The sequence below is a fragment of the Megalobrama amblycephala genome, linkage group LG11, assembly GCF_018812025.1.
Source record: "Megalobrama amblycephala isolate DHTTF-2021 linkage group LG11, ASM1881202v1, whole genome shotgun sequence".
Classification (NCBI taxonomy): Eukaryota; Metazoa; Chordata; class Actinopteri; order Cypriniformes; family Xenocyprididae; genus Megalobrama; species Megalobrama amblycephala.
The window spans coordinates 29,494,366-29,504,368 of NC_063054.1; the positions used below are offsets into that span (position 1 = coordinate 29,494,366).

Below are 10,003 nucleotides of genomic sequence, written 5' to 3' on the forward strand. Positions count from 1 at the left end.
CAAATGCTGTAACTTTTGATTACTTTATGCTATCACCACAAAATTTGATCCAGATGCAGTTCACATGGAGAACTTCATCAGAAAATAATTTTCCTCCTATCTTATTGCCTTCACGAATTATTGCATTATTGCAATAAGAAAGATATGTAAAATTATAATAAAAATTCTATATAATTGTTTGTATTTTATCACCAGTTCCTCAGCATTAGAATGTCCAATTGTAATGTAATTTTTTATTTTCTAAAAATGTAAAAAGTCCTATCAAACGATACCTACATTTTGACTATTTTTGTCAGATTTTCTTTTTCACATCTGAATTACATTTATTTATCCTGTTTACTACCTCCCTCAAAGTAATGGTCCAAGGTAATGATAATGAAAATCAACCTGCAAAATAACTCTTTGAATTACACAAACAGCAGTAATTTTCCACTCCTTTGAGGTATGCTTTTGAAAGACTAATGGAAGTTAATACAAAGCATTCAGTTGATTCAACTAAAAGCATTATTTGACTTTTTTTCCCTCCAACTTAGTATTTTGTCTTGAAAGATGTGATTTTTTTTTTTTCCTAAAATTTTTACCGGCTATGGCAACACGTGAGATGTATTTGTACTGTTGCAGCATAACTGTGCTGCCCAGCATGCAATTAGCAAAGAAAATTCAGTGCACACTGTGCATTTGCCTTTGAAGATCATTCACTGCTGAATTCTGGGATCTGTTTAGAAGATTATAAAAGCTTTACTAAAGCAGGACCTCCTACACTGTGCAATGATTATGAAGACAGGTTGCAAACTGCACTATCATCTGCATTTTAACTGCCAGCCAAGTAGTTGCGTGCCAGATAAAATGGGTGGCGATGGAAGCGCTCTGGTTGGCCCTGTAGATTACTAAGAAGGAGAATGAAACACACAACTCACAGATTCGAATTACAGCAGGCTGTTCCTAACCGCATGGCCTGCCCACACAGCACTCCAGACTATCATTACAGGGCTAATAAAGTAATAAAGTAAAGCTAGACAAAAATCCCACATTCTCTGACAATGCTGCAGATCCAAGGCTTGTTTATATCTCAAGCAGATTATTACCTTCACTGTTAACCTGAGTGGTGTAAATTAAGAAGTGAGTTTAAGAAGAGAGGAGGGATTCTAAGTATACATTATCATTCAGAAGTTTGGGGTCGGTAATGTTTTTTAATACAGTTCTTATGGCTGCATTTATTTGATCAAAAATACAGTAAAAACAGTAATATTGTGAAATATTACAATTTTAAAATAACTTTTCTATTTTTAATATTTTAAAATGTGTGTGATGGTAAAGCTGAATTTTCACCATCATTACTACAGTCTCCAATGTCACACAGTCTTTCAGAAATCATTCTAATATGCTGATTTTGTGTTCAATAAATATTTATTATTATTAAAGGTGCAGTAACACTCGGTCCTGCTCTGTTTCATACTACAGTAATGTTAATAATCGCATCCATGAACATGATTTCTTCCTATCCCAATTGTATTTCACTGTCCGTTGAGGTGAAGACCACATGTCCCAAGATTCCGCGCTCAAACTTGCCATCATCAAGCTACGCTTTGAATAGGCCTCTAGCGGCCTCTAGTGGACAGAAATATTACATATTGCACCTTTAACACTTGTGTTGTTTAATATTTCAGAGGAAACCGTATCTATCTTCGATTAATAGCTCACATATTAATACCAAATTTATTTGAAATAGAAATGTTATATTTTGTAACATTATAAATGTTTTTACTGTCACTTCTTAATAATTTAATGTGTCCTTGCTGAGTATTAATGCTAAAGTATTAATTTATTAAAAAATTGATCAAATTTTAATGACCCCAAAATTTTGTAGTATATGTTGCGATAAGTTTTATAATATGAAAGAGAACATTTGGTTGTTTCATTTTTTTTTTTTTTTTTCACTAAAGGAATTAATTAAAATCATGTGCAAACATGCCCAAAACATTTTTAATGAACAATTTGCATGGAAAAATTTCACTTACTTGCAGACTGGTTCACACTTGCAGACTACCTTGATCTGGCATACTTAACAGTATCAGGAATCAGGGTTGTGTGCCATTCACAATTAAATTTTTCTGAATTTTTACCCTGTCACATTTAGGTACACTAGGTACCTGAACTGGCTCTTCTCCATCATTTGATCAAACATGTATAATAACTTCCCTTTAAAAAAAATTTGTTTGCCATCTAGTTTCCACAATCTTAAGTGCATTAAGTGCAACACAATTTATGATAAGATCTATTCTAGTCCATTTTGAATAAAACAGGTGTTTCTGCAAAAACACTACTCACTAAATATTTGCTTAATGTGTTCAGATCATGATATTGTTGAAAATGTTTTGATCATACTGCTGATAAGATCATATTCTTTTAAAATAAGCAAGACTGAGGATTAATTCTCCCCATGCTTTGTGTTTTGAGCTTCAGAGCTTTTTTTTTCTTTGGATTTTAGTGTATATATTGGAAATGGGTCTCTCTTGGCATTCCTGATGCATATATGGCTGAAGGGAAATCACTCAGCGTCTCAGCCCTTCTCCTCTCAGTTGAGTAAGAGCCCCTGGCCCTGTGTAGTTCTCCACGGAGGCCTCATCCTTGCCTGTAAACCATGTTTAAACATCATAATAATTTTAACACTACTGCTCATTTCAGCTCAGCGAATATGATGGCATACCAGGGGAGCCGAGCTTCGCTGCAGACACACAGATGTCAAGAGAAAGCTCAATTGGAATTCAGAGAATTCTCCAATGAATAATGTTTTTTATGAACAGAGTGGGTTGGTAATGAATTTTTTTTTTGACATTATTTCATTTGTTTAAATAATTTAATCAATGTTAATTGCCTAACCAGAAATGGAAAATAAGATATTCAGTGCAATAAGAGTATGATTCATTAAAAATATGGCATGACACAGTGATATTATAGTTTCCCTGAGGACTTAGTGTGCTATTCAGCATGCTTCCATGACTATAAAGTAGATCATCCACCAAGTGGTTATTAAGATAAACATTTTTGAATCTCAATGAATAGTGAAGATTATTCATTATTTGTTTTCCAATTGTTTGAGATGGTATATCTGGTTTTACATTGCTGTTTCATGAATAATTGTATTTTTTTTTTTACCTGAAAAGCTTACATTTGCCAAATTCCATTGTGATAATTTGCCCCATATAGTTTGACAACACGCACCGTTATTGAGTTCAATGAGCTGTCACTTTTTTTTTTTTGCAGTAACCTACAGAAATACAACATTTGACTTTAAGGCCCTGTTTACACCTGGTATTAAGATTAAGCGTTTTGGTCGAAAACATCGTCTTCAAACCAAACATGCGTCTTCAGCCGACAAAGTTTAAATCCTGTCTGGCTAGTGTGCCCCATAATGTTTACGCAATAGGTCAGTAGGTGAAGAGTAGGCGTCTTTTGTGGCCGTTTGAACACATTTGACCACATGAGCATTTACACTACAAAAGCAATCCGGTTGAATGCATATTCGACTACCTCTGGAAGTGGTCGAAATTGGACAAGCTCAAAACGTTTTAGACCCCGTTTACACCTGTATTTAGCGTTGTCCACTTGTGATTCGATTGACCAAATGCTTCTTAATACCAGGTATAATGAATCTACACTAAGAAATGTTCACTGGAGTAAACATGTGACAACTAGCCCTAGTAATCTCTACTGATGTTATGCTCAAAACAAAAAGGGCCATTCAGAATCTTGTGGATGAAAATAATTCCAAAAGCACATGACAAACACAACTTGGATGAAGCTAAAAGAATGATTATTTTTCTGTGGTTTTCTCATTTCCCACCCTGCTTCTTTCATTGTGTCTGTTTAAGGGGCTTGTTTAGGACCTCTACCATTCCCCAAGCATACCTCAGCCAGCTGGCACAGACTAGAGATGGTCATGAAGTAGTCAACCATAAAGTCTGTTAGTTTAAGATTTAACATACTGGCATGCAGACAGAATCGCAGACAGAAAGCCAAGATCCCTAAGAGACAAGATATATTCTATTGAGAGTGAAAGCATGCCAGTTTATACAGAAACCACAATGTCATAAAATCGTGTTAGGTAAAATGAAAAGCACAGCAAACCCTCAGAATAAAATCTTTGAGTAAAAGATTTTACTTCCGAACATGGCAATTTGCATTCGATTGTAGCAGTTGACATACCTGTGTTCAAATTCAACAAATAACTGTGATCAAGCGGTCTCAATCTGTGTAACAATGATCAGCAGGAAGATTAAATGGGTAAGGCAATTTATGTCATTTTCAGTTATGCGGCTGTTACGCACATCATGTGTTAATGCTCTCAATAATAGGCAGCAGTTTTCAGTAAGCTGGTTCATGTAATGAAGTGTCATTAGTTTATCCCATCTGCCAGTGCATTTTTGCCATCCAAGTGTGAAAAACTCAAAATAGCAGGTACAAATTACTTCCCGTTGCTTTTGGCTACATCAGTCTCGTTTCCAGTGAGCTGGAAGTATCCCCCCCCCCCTTTCCGTACTATGCCTGTGGGTCCTGAGAAAGCACATCCCATAATCTTGTTGGCTTGTCTCCAGCAGGCTGTCCCATATTCAACAGGAGCTGTTTTCAATTCCGCAAACGCGGAGTTTCGGAATTAACTTTTGCTTTAATATATGGGCAAATCCGTTAAGAGTCTTTGATGTTTAAGATCAATCGCCATTGTCGTTTCTTAAACAGCCCGTTTCTGAGAAGTTCTGTGCATCTGAAACTGCGAGTGGCTATTGGATTGTTTGAATATCCGTAAGGTTCCATTTTAGAACCAGCTGTTAAACATATGTCCTAACTTGAGTCTTAAATTTGTTGTTTGCTTGGATCCTTGACCTTTTTCATATGTAAGTTCTTTGATACAATTTTATATAGATATATTATGTGCCATTTGAGGAGGTGAGAAATTATACCACATTAGAAGAGTTACTGGAAAATTGATTTGTCACATTAATGGTTTTCTTTGCACATACTAAACAATATATATATATATATATATATATATATATATATATATATATATATATATATAGCAAGACTCTTTATTATTGACTTTATTCTGACTAGAGTCTGTTACAATTACTGTTTCCATATAAAGCTATTTCCTGGCTTCCACCTATGCTTGTTATTCTCATTGTAAGGGGTTAAGTACTCTTCAGAGTGACACAAAGAACAGTTTCCTAGTTTTGGTATGGCATGCCTTTCTCTGCTGTGTTGTAACATGTTCTGCCTCCTGTCAGTGTCTGAATACAGAGGAAATGAATTGTCAGGACATGTTTCCATAGCTTTGCTAACTGGGCTATGCAGGGCAGTGTCATAGTAAATAGTTTATTTTAATAGTTGCATTTACATAGACTATAATTATAATAGACTCTAATACTAGCAGCCCAGTGCAAATAAGAAAAGTCTGATGTAATCAATTTAAAATTTTATTTACATTGGAAGGGGTGTTGAAAACCTTTGACAACCTTTGATTATATAGAAATATTCAGCCTTGTAAACATTAAATCTGTTTGTTTTCTGCAGTTGGAACTTTCTGTGCAAAGACATTTTATTCAAAGTAAACTGTAAAGTTCAAAATGTGATTTGAAGGAGCAGTTCACTCAAAAATGTACATTCTGTCAGCCAAATCCAGCAGTAAATCTTTTGAATAAATGTAGCTTAAAGGGTTAGTTCACCCAAAAATGAAAATCCTGTCATTAATTACTGTCATTACTCACCCTCATGTCATTCCAAACCTGTAAAACTTTTGTTCATCTTCGGAACACAAATGAAGATCTTTTTGATTAAATCTGAGAGCTTTCTGTCCCACCATAGACAGCCTATGCAACTGAAACTTTGATGCTTAAAAAGTTTATAAATAGATGGTAAAACTAATCCATATTTATTGAGCGGTTTAGTGCAAATTTTCTGAAGACACACAATCACTTTATATGATGAACAGATTGAATTTAGGCTTTTATTCATATATAAACATTCATCAGCTCACACATCAGTGTTTGTGGTAAATGGAAGCTCGAGGATGTTTGCTTGGCGGGACAGAAAGCTCTCCGATTTCATCAAAAAGATCTTCATTTGTGTTCTGAAGATGAACGAAAGACTTATGGGTTTGGAACGTCATGAGGGTGAGTAATTAATGACAGAATTTTCATTTTTGGGTGAACTAACACTTTAAATAGTAGGCCTATCTTGAAAACGTACATGCAAAGACTTGTCTAGATTTAGGATAATAAATTTAAAATATAATTGTGTAAAAATTTTCGCTGCAGATCTATATTAAAGGATTAGTTCAATTCAGAATTAAAATTTCCTGATTATTTACTCACGCCCATGTCATCCAAGATGTTTATGTCTTTCTTTCTTCAGTCGAAAAGAAATTATGGTTTTTAGGAAAACATTCCAGGATTTTCTCCATATTGTGGAATTCAACCACTAACAACGGGTTGAAGGTCCAAATTGAAGTTTCATTGCAGCTTCAAAGGGCTCTACACAATCCCAGATGCAGAATAAGAGTCTTATCTAGTGAAACAATTGGTCATTTTCTAAAAATTAAAAATTTTAAAGGTGCCATCGAATGTTTTTTTACAAGATGTAATATAAGTCTAAGGTGTCCCCTGAATGTGTGTCTGAAGTTTCAGCTCAAAATACCCCATCGATTTTTTTTTTTTTTGATTTTTTTAACTGCCTATTTTGGGGCATCATTAACTATGCACCGATTCAGGGGCTGTTGGCCCTTTAAATCTCATGCTCCCTGCCCATCGAGCTTGCGACTCTATAATACAGGGCATTTACAAAATTCACACAGCTAATATAACCCCCAAATGGATCTTTACAAGATGTTCGTCATGTATGCTGCATGCATGCTTCGGGTCATGTGAGTATAGTATTTATTTGGGTGTTTATATTTGATTCTGAACGAGTTTGATAGTACTTCGTGGCTAAAGCTAACATTTACACACTGTTGGAGAGATTTATAAAGAATGAAGTTGTGTTTATGAAATATACAGACTGCAAGTGTTTAAAAATGAAAATAACGACGGCTCTCTTGTCTCCATGAATACAGTAATAAATGATGGTAACTTTAACCAACAGTAGCCTACATTAGCAACATGCTAACGAAACATTTAGAAAGACAATTTACAAATATCACTAAAAATATCATGATATCATGGATCATGTCAGTTATTATTGCTCCATCTGCCATTTTTCGCTGTTGTTATTGCTTGCTTACCTAGTCTGATGATTCAGCTGTGCACAGATCCAGACGTTACTGGCTGCCCTTGTCTAATGCCTTTCATAATGTTGGGAACATGGGCTGGCATATGCAAATATTGGGGGCGTACACCCCGACTGTTACGTAACAGTCGGTGTTATGTTGAGATTCGCCTGTTCTTCGGATGTCTTTTAAACAAATGAGATTTATATAAGAAGGAGGAAACAATGGAGTTTGAAACTCACTGTATGTCTTTTCCATGTACTGAACTCTTGTTATTTAACTATGCCAAGGTAAATTCAATTTTTAATTCTAGGGCACCTTTAATACTTTTTAACCACAAATGCTCGTCTTGCATCAGCTCTGCGATGCGCCACGCATTACGTAATCGTGTTGGAAAGGTCACGCATGACGTAGGCAGAAGTACCGCGGTAAGGCAAAAAACTCCCGACATCGTTGTTTTACCTTTTTTTGTAAAGGCGGTTTGACTTAGTCTTTGCACATTCACTTTGTAAACACTTGTTCGTTACTTCCGCCTATGTCACGTGTGACCTTTCCAGCATGATTGAACCCTAATAAAGTCCACTATATGGAGAAAAATCCTGGAATGTTTTCCTCAAAAACCATAATTTCTTTTCGATTGTAGAAAGAAAGACATAAACTTCTTGGATTACATGGGGGTGAGTAGATTATTAGGAAATTTTAATTCTGAAGTGACCTAATCCTTTAAGTAACCTACTTAAATGATCTAAGTAACAAAAAAGCTTTATTTGTTAAATTAACTCATAAATAAAGTAGTTTTTATCAGTGTACAATAAAAGTCAATGGGGTTCAATATGTATTAACAAAAAAATTCTTCAAAATATATTTTGTGTTCTACAGAAAAAAGAACGTCATACAGTTTTGGAATGACATGAGTGTGTGTAAATAATTGTAATTTTTGGGTGAATCGACCACTTGAGTTAATACTGTAAGAACTGATAATTTATTAATTGGCTGATAAAATATGTAAGGTCATGCTATGGATATCATTTATTTTCTTACAAACAAACTGGTACATCTAAATGTAAGACAAATAACAAAAGGGCCTTTCTACTGGAGTTCTGTATGGAAAATATGGACAGAAAACCTCGGACACTTGGCTGTCCATAAAACAGACATCAAATAGCTCTGGGCAGAATTCAGCTGCGGCCAGCACAACACTCTCCAGAAAAACACAAGTGTGTGTCATATCTGAGCCAGCACAAACCAAATAGTTTGTATTGGATTATGTGAAAGAGCATGTGAGTGCACAATAGCAAATAAAAGGATGATATACACCCGCTAGTCTTGGGGTAAAGAAGCAGGCATCTGTGTGCTATGTGATTCTTCTCTGCAGGTTCCGTAGTGAATGAATAATAGAGAACAAGGGCATGCTTGCTCAGTGAGCGCAACCCTGCCTGTCAGAGTTGCGGATGTGAGGAGAATCATACCCTTGTTTTTCTGGAAAACGTCCTTGTATGTATGTCGTATAAATAGGGGCCATGTTTAGTCCCCGATGCAAAAGAGCCCCCCTGACCAAACCCTCGCTGCTCCTGGATTAGAATAAGAATAACAAATGGCTCTTGGAGAATGTGTTTTTGTTGCAGTTGCGGCCACAACACTGGGTCAGGTGATCTGCCGCAGCGATTCCCCCGGGGTATGCGCTTCGCTCTCCTTCGTAGAAATTTACTGAAGCAATAAATCTGGTGTGCTTGTGGAGAAAAATTAAAGTGGAGCCTCCCAGGAGGCGGAAGGGAAGTAAGAGAGGGATATAACAATGCCTACAAGTAGAAATCCAGGCTAACCTCTCCGGAGGTTGTGTCATCTCGGGAACAAAAGCTTCACAACCTGGAGTCATGGCTCAAGGGCTAAAGTCCATTTAGTGGGGAGGACGTTCGTAACGCCAATCCACTACCTGGGAAGTGGGGTATTACTTTTTTTACAATACACTTAAGGTTCATTTCTCCACCCTTGGAGAGAGTACAAATACTGTTCTTATTGTCTGATAGTATGAAGGATTAAGAGGGCCTGAGGCCGAATATAATTCTTTAAGCGTTTACATGAGATTATCAAATAGAATTGCTTATGTTCCTCTGTTCTAAATCACTTTGGATTATCTATCTATCTATCTATCTATCTATCTATCTATCTATCTATCTATCTATCTATCTATCTATCTATCTATCTATCTATCTATCTATCTATCTATCTATCTATCTTCTCATTCGTTCATTCCATCATAAGTTTCTGTCATTTGTTCATTCCATTGTTCATTCGTTTTATCGTTTGTTCTTTCAATCATTAGTTTGTTGTTTGTTCTATCGTTCATTGTTGGACATTTCAAAGGGTTTTTACAGTAACTTACTGGCAACGCTAACACTAAGACTTCTCTTACCAGTCTCGACATGCTCATGTCTTTCTTGATGCTTTGTTGGAGTTGCCTTTAAAACACAAAAAAAGTCAATCTTAAATTCCTTAAACTGTAACAAACAAATGCTAAAATAAGAAAGGTGGCTAGCCATAAAGCCTTTTTTTTAATAGCTAAGATAAGATGCCATTTTCTCAACTAAGATTTCCAACATTAAAGGGATAGTTCAAAATTTCTCATTTCTCACCCTCATGTCATTCCAAACCCATAAGATTTTCGTTCATCTTCGGAACACAAATGAAGATCTAACAGCATTCTGTCTCCAACCTACACAACTGAAACTTTGACACTTCAAA

General features: G+C 35.7%; 1 long non-coding RNA gene across 1 annotated transcript in view; it reads left to right on the forward strand.

Annotated features, from left to right (window-relative positions):
- LOC125278284 overlaps positions 1-3,359 on the forward strand; it is a 62,873-nt gene extending 59,514 nt beyond the window's left edge. Inside the window, exons 3-4 of the long non-coding RNA XR_007187078.1 lie at positions 2,489-2,578; positions 2,686-3,359. This is a non-coding gene — a long non-coding RNA (uncharacterized LOC125278284). The remainder of the gene's footprint in view (positions 1-2,488; positions 2,579-2,685) is intronic.
- The last annotated feature ends 6,644 nt before the right edge of the window (positions 3,360-10,003 follow it).